This window comes from Haliotis cracherodii, unplaced genomic scaffold, assembly GCF_022045235.1.
Source record: "Haliotis cracherodii isolate W230 unplaced genomic scaffold, xgHalCrac1.p SCAF_43, whole genome shotgun sequence".
NCBI lineage: Eukaryota > Metazoa > Mollusca > Gastropoda > Lepetellida > Haliotidae > Haliotis > Haliotis cracherodii.
The window spans coordinates 831,330-842,460 of NW_027266301.1; positions in this window are offsets into that span (position 1 = coordinate 831,330).

Below are 11,131 nucleotides of genomic sequence, written 5' to 3' on the forward strand. Positions count from 1 at the left end.
ATCCTGGGGATGACGTAGAGTAGCCACTCCATTTTGTAAGGGTGGTTTATTTCTTGGTTGTCATTATTTGGTTCTTTGGTGGATTTGTTTTCTGTTTTAGGTTTATCTTGAAATTTTTGGCTAAAGTTGTTGTTACTGCTTACGGCCGAAAAGTGGTTGGCGAGGTTATTTGCCTTTTCAGCGGGGTTTGTTGAATTATTAATGTTAGGTGTTTTATGACGTTTTAAGCCTCTAATGGCGTGGATTTTGCGCCAGACCGTTCTGGCGTCTGTACGGTTATTTATTTCTTCACAGAATTTTTTTCCAGTTTCTGGTTTTAGATATTTTGACTAGACTTTGAACTTGGTGGTTTAGTTCGTGAGCTATTTTTAGATGTTTATAGTCGCGTTTGGCTTTATTGAAGGCTGATTTACGTTTATGTCTAGTTTGTTCTATTTCCTCATTCCACCATGGTACTGTTCGTTTGCCTGTTTTAGTTGTTTTAAAAGGGATGGAGGTTTTGGCTGCTTTTATTATGTAATCTGTTAGGTTTTTACAGTAGATTTGTGGATCATTATTTTCTAATTCGTTTAAATTAGCCTGATTGCAGATCACTTGAAATTGGTCCCAGTTAGCTTGGTTATAACGGAATTTTGGTTCTTGATTTTCTGTTTGTATTGGTACGTTTGTATTTCCTATGGTTATGTTTATGGGGAAGTGATCACTACCTAGTGGGACATCGTGTACTTCTCATTGAGTACTTTGGGCTAGATCTGCAGTGCATATAGTTAGGTCGATAGCCGACATTTTTTGGTTAATCTTATCGTACCTCGTGGGTTGGTCGCTATTAAGGAGTACTAGGTCGTTTGTTTCTATCCATTCGGAGATTAATTTGCCATGATTATCTATTTTATCATTTATGCTCCATGTAGGATGGTGAGCGTTAAAGTCTCCTAGTCTCCTTTTTGTTCTACCCAGTGGTATATATTTATGATGTTTATCTTTTTGTATAGAGTACCTTGAACTATTTTATTTAAGTATATCTGTCATCACCTACCGGGGTATATTAGAATAACATTCAGTAATTACTTCAGTTAAGACTCATTAAGGATTAGCCCCCATACAAGCTCGTCTACAGTGCATTAAGGATTAGCCCCCATACAAGCTCGTCTATAGGGCATTAAGGATTAGCCCCCATACATGCTTGTCTATAGTGCATTAAGGATTAGCCCCAACACAAGCCCGTCTATAGTGTCACCATAAGCTCTTTCAGAGCATCCAGTAAATATGTCAACAAGATTAGTGCCAGTCCAACATGATTAACAGGATTAAGTATTCCCCTCTGTGGGGCCATTCATTTAGCATAGGGCACAACCCATCGTGTATCAACCAATCATATTCCATTTTATTGATCTAATTTTTGTTAAATACATACAGGAACCTTGTTAGGACAGAGAAGGGGTTTGACTCTCTTACCAAGCAGACCTCTCTCCCACAGCCCAGAGTGTTGTACCAACTTTCTGTGGCACCCTCAGTTATTCTCTAAGTAATTGTAAATTGTTCATTGTTAATTGTTCTTGTAAATAAAATTGTGATTAGTCTCCTGTGACTCCGGCTCTTTGCTGACTAATTCCCCAAGAAAACCAGCACGCCATTTGGAAGGTATTGTTCACCCAGAACAGTCCATAATAAAAATAGAAGGATATTTTTGGTATTTTTTTTCATGATATACTTTTGTTATTTGCCGCCAATACATTCTTCCTGGTCATGACACCGTTTAGTAATAATTATGTACTGATCTTTTACATCATAATTATCATATTTGTTTTATTTTCTAGTTATTACAGACAAACTGAGGAAGTATTTCTACATGACATAATATTTGAACATGCTAACTTTCTTTTCTTTGTTTCCATGTAAAACCTCCATGGACACAGCCAACTATCCTAAACCTCAAACCCAGGATGTGGAACTCAAGGCCTCCTACATCGCCCATAAACCACCAGTACAGAGTGCTAAGACAAGCCAGCTCCACATCCACATTCCCTGATGAAAGCAGAAAGAACTTTTACATTATGTTTCCTTATATACCAAAGAGACTCTATAATAATTGTTATTTACTATACTACCAGTTTAACTTAAAACATTGTCCATCTAAGCCATAATATACTAAGTAAACCCATAATAATTAGATCCACATCAAGTGCTTTTATGAGTTACCATGGTGTAATATTTATACATCATTTCATATAATAGTTAAGCAAGTTATACTTATCATCAGGTAAAATGTATATTTAAAATATCAGTAGTTTCAGTCTATAGCCTTTTAGACAGATGCTAGCCTAAGGTAATGGGAGCGCATCTCCTAGACATACTATTTAATAAACTTACTTACTTACTTACTTTGGAGATTTAACGTGCGCTTTCCGACTGCAGCGTATTTCGCACACGGGCCCGGTCGAGCCATTTAATGTGTTTCCGAAAGGGGCGAAAGTGGTCTGTGCAACCCAAGAGCGGGGTTTAAGGGTTGCTTATATAGAATTTGGGAATTTTGAGATTTGGAATAGATGCCGATGGGGTTGGGGAGGAGAACTAACGGAGCTGGTATGGTGGATGTTTGTTTGTTTATGTGATTTTGATTTGGTAGGTTATTGTGTTTTTGGATGCGTTTTATTAGTTCCGTTTTGATTAAGAATACGCCTAAGGCCTTGAAGTTTTCTAGTTTATTTTGTGGGTTTAGTATTGCTTCTAGAGTGAGAGCCTTGTTTAGATTGAGGGTGGTTTGTAATGCGGTACGATGTGTTAGGTAGTGTGTGCAGTGGATGAGTGCGTGTTCTGGGGTTTCTGGTTGTTTGCAGTGTGGGCAGTTACCTGTAATGTTTTTTAATTTTTTTTAGGTCGTTATTTAGGTTGGTGTGTCCTGTTTGGAGTTTAGTGATTACTTTGTCGATTTTTTTTGATGGATGAAGAATTTTTGGTTTGGTTAGTGGTTTGCTGAGCACTTTTTTTATTTGGCTATTTGAGTTTAGATATAGGTTATGCCATTTTTTTGGTGATTTTTTGCTTGTTTACACTTTCAACATCTGATTTTGAGATTAGTAAGTTTAAGCTCATTTCTGGGATTTTGAGGGATAGTTTAGCTGCTTTATCGGCGTTTTCATTACCGTTATTCCTACTTGGGCGGGTATCCACAAGAAGGTTATTTGTTTGCCTGCCTGAGTTAGGTCGTTGGAGCTTTTAAGTAATTGATTTATTAATTTAGGTCGGTTTTTGGTATTTTTGTTTTGGAGGGCTTGCAGTCCACTTAGGGAGTCGGTAAGTATTAGGATTTTTTTTGGTGGTTTTTGGATTCTTGATTATGGAGGGCTGAGGCCATGCCCATTAGTTCTGCCGTGAATATTGATTGGTTGTTTGGGAGTCGGAAGGATTGTGTGGTGTTAGTTGGTTGTGTGGTATGGACTCCGAAACCTGTGTGTTTGGAGGTCAGATCTGAGGATCCGTCCGTGTAAATGTGACACCAATTTGGCCAATTTTCGTGTATGTATGCTAGTGTGGTAGTTTTAGCTATGTTTGGGTCGGTTTGTTTATGTATTTGGCTAGCTAGTGTTGTGTCTATTTTGGGTATTTTAAGTTTAGGGGTGACGTTATTTGATTGTTTGCAGTTTTGTTTAAGATTTTTAATTTGGTGTTCATTTATGTAGTTTGTTATTCTTTAGGATATTGGAGTAAGTAATGGGTGTTTACGAGCTAGAGCTTGGTTTTTGGGGCTGATGTTTTGGTTTATTAAGTTTTGGATGAGAGGGTTTGATTGGGACGCGCCCCGGAAATTAAAGCTTAGCTGTTTCCTGCGTAGACTTGGTGGCATTTCTCCTGTTAAGGCCTGAAGTGAGGTGTAGGAGGTGCCATGTTGGGTGCGTGTAATTAGTTTGAGAGCCTGATATTGTATTGAGTCAAGTTTTTTAGATAGAGAGTTGTTTGGGGTGTTGTATATGGCGCAGCCGTAGTCTAGTTTTAATCTAATGAGTGATATGTAGAGAGAGAGGAGGGTATCTTTGGAGGCTCCCCAGTTAGAGCCAGTTAGGCATCTTAGGGTGTTTAGGTCTTTACTGCATTTAGTTGTTAGGTTTTGGATGTGAGCATCCCAGGTGAGATGTTCATCGAAAATAAGTCCTAAGAATTTGGTTTGTTTTTGAAATTTGATTGTTTGATTGTTTAGCTGGAGGATTGGGGAGGCGGGTTTCATGTTTTTATGTTTGAATACTATTCCTGTTGTTTTTTCTGAGTTAAGGGAGAAGCCCCAATTGTCAGCCCATTGTTGTATTTTATTTAGAGATTTTAGGAGTAAATTATGGGCCATTTTCATGCTTTTAGTGCGGATCCAGATGGCTCCATCATCCGCGAATTTAGATGTGTTTACCTGAGGGGATAGGCCCCCGAATAGATCGTTTATCATTATATTGAAGAGGGTGGGGCTGAGGATACTGCCCTGTGGAGTGCCATTTTCTAGGGGACATTGGTCCGATAGTGTTTGGTCTATACCCACGGTTATTTTACGATTGTTTAGGATGTAGTTTATTATCTGACCTTTGAGTCCTATTTTTTTAAGTTTTTGTATCATACCATCGTGCCAGACCATGTCGAAAGCTTTAGAGAAGTCTAAGAAGATGCCTGTGGTATATTGTTTATTTAGTTGTCCTGTCTTAATATCTTGTTCTAGTCGGGCGAGGTTATCTAGGGTTGAGTGGCCAGGAGTGAAACCGCTTTGATCTGGGTTTATGATGTTATTTTGGGTTAAGTAATGTTGTAATCTATTTTTAGCCATTGATTCCATTACTTTACATACGTTTGAAGTTAGGGATATTGGTCTATATTAGTTAGCTTGATTAGCTGGTTTATTAGGTTTAGGGATTGGTATGACTAGGGCCTGTTTCCAGGGAGTAGGAACCTGTCCGTTTAGGTAGATGAGATTGTATAGTTTGAGTAGTGCCTGGAGTAGTTTTAGGGGGAGTTTTTTAATTATTTGGTAAGAAGTTAGGTCTAATCCTGGGGCTGTGCCCTTTTTCCTGTTTTGGATTACGTAGAGGAGCTCCTCCATTGTGTAGGGTTGGTTTATTTCCAGATTGTTATTGTTTGGTTCTTTTGTGGGTTTGTTTTCTGTTTTAAGTTTTTCTTGGAATTTTTGGCTGAAGTTGGAGTTACTGCTAACGGCCGAAAAGTGGTTGGCGAGATTATTTCCTTTTCGGGCGGGGTTGGTTGAGTTGTCAATGTTAGGGTTTTTTTTATGTCGTTTTAAGACTCTGATGGCGTGGATTTTGCGCCAGACCATTCTGGCATCTGTACGGTTATTTATACCTTCGCAGAATTTTTTCCAGTCTCTACTTTTGGCTTTTTGGACTAGTTTTTGAACCTGGTGGTTTAGTTCGTGGGCTATGTTTAAATATTTGTAGTCGCGTTTTGTTTTATTAAAGGCTGATTTACGTTTTCGTCTAGTCTGTTCTATTTCCTCATTCCACCATGGTACCGTCGGTTTGCCTGTCTTAGATGTTTTGAAGGGGATGGAGGTTTTGGCTACGTTTATTATATAGTCTGTTAGGTTTTTACAATAGGTTTCTGGATCATTATTTTCTATTTCGTTTAAGTTAGCTTCGTTGCAGATATCTTGGAATTGGTCCCAGTTAGCTTTATTGTAATGGAATTTTGGTTCTTGGTTTTCTGTTTGGATTGGTACGTTTGTATTTCCTATGGTTATGTTTATGGGGAAGTGGTCACTACCTAGCGGGACGTCGTGCACTTCCCATTGAGTACTTTGGGCTAGATCTGCGGTGCATATGGTTAGGTCGATAACCGACATGTTTTGGTTTATCTTATCGTACCTCGTGGGTTGGTTGCTATTAAGGAGTACTAGGTCGTTTGTTTCTATCCATTCGGAGATTAATTTGCCATGATTATCTATTTTATCATCTATGCTCCATGTAGGATGGTGAGCGTTAAAGTCTCCTAGGAATATAGTAGATTTATCGCTTATTTGGAGTAGTTTGTTTAGATCCTCAGGTTGGACTTTTTGTTCCGCCCAGTGGTAAATATTTATGATGTTTATGTTTCGGTTATTTAATGTGATTTTAATGCCGTTGGCTTTTAGGTTTGGCATGTCTATTTTTATTTCTTTGTAATTTATATCTTCCCTGATAAATATGATTAGTCCTCCTGCGGCTCTTCTTGTTTTTGGTTTAGCTCTGTCAGTTCTAACTGAGTTGTAGTTAGGTAGTGTGAATTTGGATTTTTTTGAGAATTTGGTTTCCTGTATACAAGCAAAATGAGGGCCTTTATTTAGTTTAAATTTAGTTTTTAGTTCATGGCCGTGGGAGGTGAGTCCGTTGGCGTTCCACTGAAAAATATTTAGTCCTTCCATTATTGGGTTCGGATGATAGGTGATTTAGTTTTTAGTTTTTAGTTTTTCGGTGAGTTCTTTTAGATGGAGGTTAAAGAGGAAGAAGGGAAGATGGGTTAATTTTAGATTGAAAGCTACTTTGTGGAAGGATTTCATGCTAGCTTTTGGTGAGTTTTGACTATGCATGTATGCTAGGAGTAAGGTGAGGTTATTTAGGTTTTGGGTGTTGGCTGGTTGGGGAGTTTGGTTTGCTTTAGTTGGAGTAGTGTCTATTGTTTCCTCAGTAGTGGAGAAATCTTCGTCATCGGTTAGATTAGGTTTAGCTGATTGAGTTTCCATGGGGGAGGCATGTGATGTGGAGGATTGTGAAGGTGATGGGTGTAGCTGATGATTTCTTAGTGTTTGTGTTTTGTTGTGCTTGCTTGTGGGAGTGTTGTTGCCATATGGGCTGAAGGGTGATGGATGAGGGTGGTGTTGTGGTGGTCATTTTGAGGTTTGTTTTGCATGCGGGGGTTGATGTTTTGGCTATGTGAGATGTGGGACGGTTCGTGGTTGGTTGAGTGGCTGCTTGTGTGTGTGAGGTGGGTGCGGTTTCTCGTTAGGGGCCCCAGACAGAGCCGTCGGTTATGGGTGTGGTGTTTGTTTGTGGGATGGTATTTGGGTGTGGTGTAGGGAGGAGTGGTTTAGATGCAGGTGTTGCAAATTTTCGTGTTTGGATTTTAGCCGTGTCTATGTTTATGTGTTTGTTGGCCTGCTGGGTGAGTGTGTGTCTGTATGGGCATTGGTTTGAAAGTGAAGTGTGTTGGGTGGATTTGCAGTGGATGCACCAGGGTGTGCATGTGCCTGTGCAGTCTGTTTGTGCGCATTCTTTACATTTAGTTTTATGGTATGTGCATTGGGAGGCAGTGTGGTTGTATTTGAGGCACTTTGAACATTGCTAAACCTGCTTTATATAGGGTTTGACTTCTAAGTTGGTGTGGGCTCCGAAGGATATGTGTTTGGGGGCTTCAGGGAATTTAGCGGTCTTTTTGAAGTTGATTATGACAATGGAGGTTGGGACCGTTTTTCCGTTTCTAGTTGAGGTTATTCTGCGCGTGCTGGTGATTAGGGGTTGAGGGTTTTGGTCTTGGTTTATGTTAGCTTCTAGAGAGTATAATTGTAAGTCCTCAGTTGTTTCCCTTGGGTTAACCCTAATTACTCCTCATGTATATTGTTGCCAATTAGGTGTTTGTTTGATTACCGTGACGTGGAATATTTGAGTTATTTTATTTGCTGCGTTGTAAGATTCTCGGTTAGGGAAGATTATCTGGTATCCTTTGTTGGCTTTTTATCCCCCGCCACGAAGTGGAAGGGGGATATAGGAATGGGTGCCGTCCGTCCGGCCGTCCGGCCGTCCGTCCGGCCGTCCGGCCGTCCGTCACATTTCGTTTCCTGAGCCAATCTTGAAAACCGTACCTTATTTCTTCACCAAACTTGGCACATGGATAGGTCTAGTGGTGAACTGGTGCCTTTTGATAGTTTGGGATTTTTAAAATAGTTATTTTTCGAGTTTCCATGGCAACGACTTTGATTTAGACTGAAAATGGCGGTAGTCCTTGTTTCTGGAGCAGATCTTGAAAACCGTACCATATTTCTTCACCAAACTTGGCACATGGATAGGTCTAGTGGTGAACTGGTGCCTTTTGATAGTTTGGGATTTTTAAGAAAAGTTATTTTTCGAGCTTCCATGGCAACGACTTTGATTTAGACTGAAAATGGTGGTAGTCCTCGTTTCCGGAGCAGATCTTGAAAACTGTACCATATTTCTTCACCATACTTGGCACATAGATAGATCTAGTGGTGAACTGGTGCTTTTTGATAGTTTGGGATTTAAAAAAAAAATATTTTCGAGTTTCCATGGCAACGACTTTGATTTAGACTGAAAATGGCAGTAGTCCTCGTTTCTGGAGCAGATCTTGAAAACCGTACCATATTTCTTCACCAAACTTGGCACATAGATAGCTCTAGTGGTGAACTGGTGCCTTTTGATAGTTTGGGATTTTAAAAAAAGTTATTTTTCGAGTTTCCATGGCAACAACTTTGATTTAGACTGAAAAAGGCAGTAGTCCTCGTTTCCGGAGCTGATCTTGAAAACCGTACCTTATTTCTTCACCAAACTTGGCACATAGATAGGTCTAGTGGTGAACTGGTGCCTTTTGATAGTTTGGGATTTTAAAAAAAGTTATTTTTCGAGTTTCCATGGCAACAACTTTGATTTAGACTTAAAAAGGCGGTAGTCCTTGTTTCCGGAGCTGATCTTGAAAACCGTACCTTATTTCTTCACCAAACTTGGCACATAGATAGGTCTAGTGGTGAACTGGTGCCTTTTGATAGTTTGGGATTTTAAAAAAAAATATTTTTCGAGTTCCCATGGCAACGACTTTGATTTAGACTTAAAATGGCAGTTGTCCTCATTTCCGGAGCAGATCTTGAAAACCGACCATTTTTCTTTACCATATTTTGCACATTGATTGGTCTAGTGGTGAACTGGTGCCTATGGATAGTTTGTTTGTTTTTTTAAGAGTTATTCTTCGAGTTTCCATGGCAATGACTTTGATTTAGACTGAAAATGGAGGTAGTCCTCGTTTCCGGAGCAGATCTTGAAAAACGTAGTATATTTCTTTACAAAAAGGCCCAGTGAACATAGTTCACAGGAGCTAATGCATTGCACACACCCGACATGTCATATTGGCGGGGGGTGTGAGTATTTCATGCTTGTTAATATTGTTGTAATTTATTTGTTCTCTTTTAAACCAAAGTCATTTATGTGAGTCGTGGGCGTGGGTGGTGAGTAGGAAAGAGCGTGTGTTGTGTTAAGGAGAAGGGGGGATTAGGTGTTTTTTTGTTTTTAGGAGTTGGGTCAAAGGGTGTATTTGAGTGGTGGGCGTGGGTAAATGAGAAATGAGTGCGAGCTGTGTTAGGGAGATGGGGGAGGATAAGGTGTTGGTTATTTATAAGAGTTGAGTGTATTTGTTTTTAAGGATTTAGGGGTTTTGTGATTAATTCGGTGAGAATGATGTATGTGAATAAGGATGAAAGGATAACGTGATAATTACCGATGATGGAGTTTCCTTGGCTGGCTATCAGGCAATGCTCTGTGCTGGCTTGGGAAGTGTTGCTCGCTTGGAGTGCAAACTGCATCTGATTGTCTGGCCAAGACTCGATTATTTACAGACCGCTGTCCTATAGCTGGAATATTGCTTGGTTCGGCGTTAAACAACAAACAAACAAACGACGAGAGTGATTTTAAGAGTATGTGAATAAGGCTGAAAGGATAACGTGATAATTACCGATGATGGATTTCTCCTTGGCTGGCTATCAGGCAATGTTCTCTGCTGGCTTGGGAGGTGTTGCTCGCTTGGAGTACAAACTGCAACTCACAATTCAATAAAACAAGAGTTACGTCTACATAGTTTAATTGATTTGAAGCTTTTAGATAAATGCTAGCCTAAGGTATCAAGATCCCATCTCCCAGACAAAGGATATGTCTACATAGTCTTATAGACTACCTTACTTACTTACTTACTTACTTTGGAGATTTAACGTGCGCTTTCCGACTGATGCGTATTTCGCACACGGGCCCGGCCAGGCCATTTAATGTGTTTCCGAAAGGGGCGAAAGTGGTGTGTGCAGCCCAAGAGGGGGCTTTAGGGGTTGCTTATATAGAATTTGGGAATTTTGAGATTTGGAATAGATGCCGATGGGGTTGGGGAGGACTACCTTGAACTATTTCATTTAAGTATATCTGTCATCACCTACCGGGGTATATTAGAATAACATTCAGCAATTACTTCAATTAAGACTCATTAAGGATTAACCCCCATACAAGCTCGTTTATAGTGCATTAAGGATTAACCCCCATACAAGCTCGTCTATAGGGCATTAAGGATTAGCCCCAACACAAGCTCGTCTATAGTGTCACCATAAGCTCTTTCAAAGCATCCAGTAAATATGTCAACAAAATTAGTGCCAGTCCAACAGGATTAACAGGATTAAGTATTCCCCTCTGTGGGGCCATTCATTTAGCATAGGGCACAACCCATCGTGTATCAACCAATCACATTCCATTTTATTGATCTAATTTTTGTTAAATACATACAGGAACCTTGTTAGGACAGAGAAGGGGTTTGACTCTCTTACCAAGCAGACCTCTCTCCCACAGCCCAGAGTGTTGTACCGACTCTCTGTGGCACCCTCAGTTATTCTCTAAGTAATTGTAAATTGTTCATTGTTAATTGTTCTTGTAAATAAAATTGTGATTAGTCTCCTGTGACTCCGGCTCTTTGCTGACTAATTCCCCAAGAAAACCAGCACGCCATTTGGAAGGTATTGTTCACCCAGAACAGTCCATGATAGAAGCTTTACTCCAGGCTTTTCTCCAGCTCTAAAAATCAGCATACCATTCGACTCATTTTGTGTGGGACAAAGGTTAAACAAATTCATCATTGAGTGAGCATATGCTGTAATACCCATAAGGTATAATGTGCATGCCTACACCATATATAAACATATTATTATAACCTCTTGCAGTACTTATATTGGTCCACCGCGGGTAATACGTTACATCACAGATAGCGACATCAAGTTGTCTATCCGAGTTATCGAAAGTATGATGCAGTTCAATAGATTGACCATTTGTTATTCCCGGGAGTGTGACATACATATTAAATATACAATGATACTATATCATAACTTAAATATGAAATCAATTTACATTACTAATCA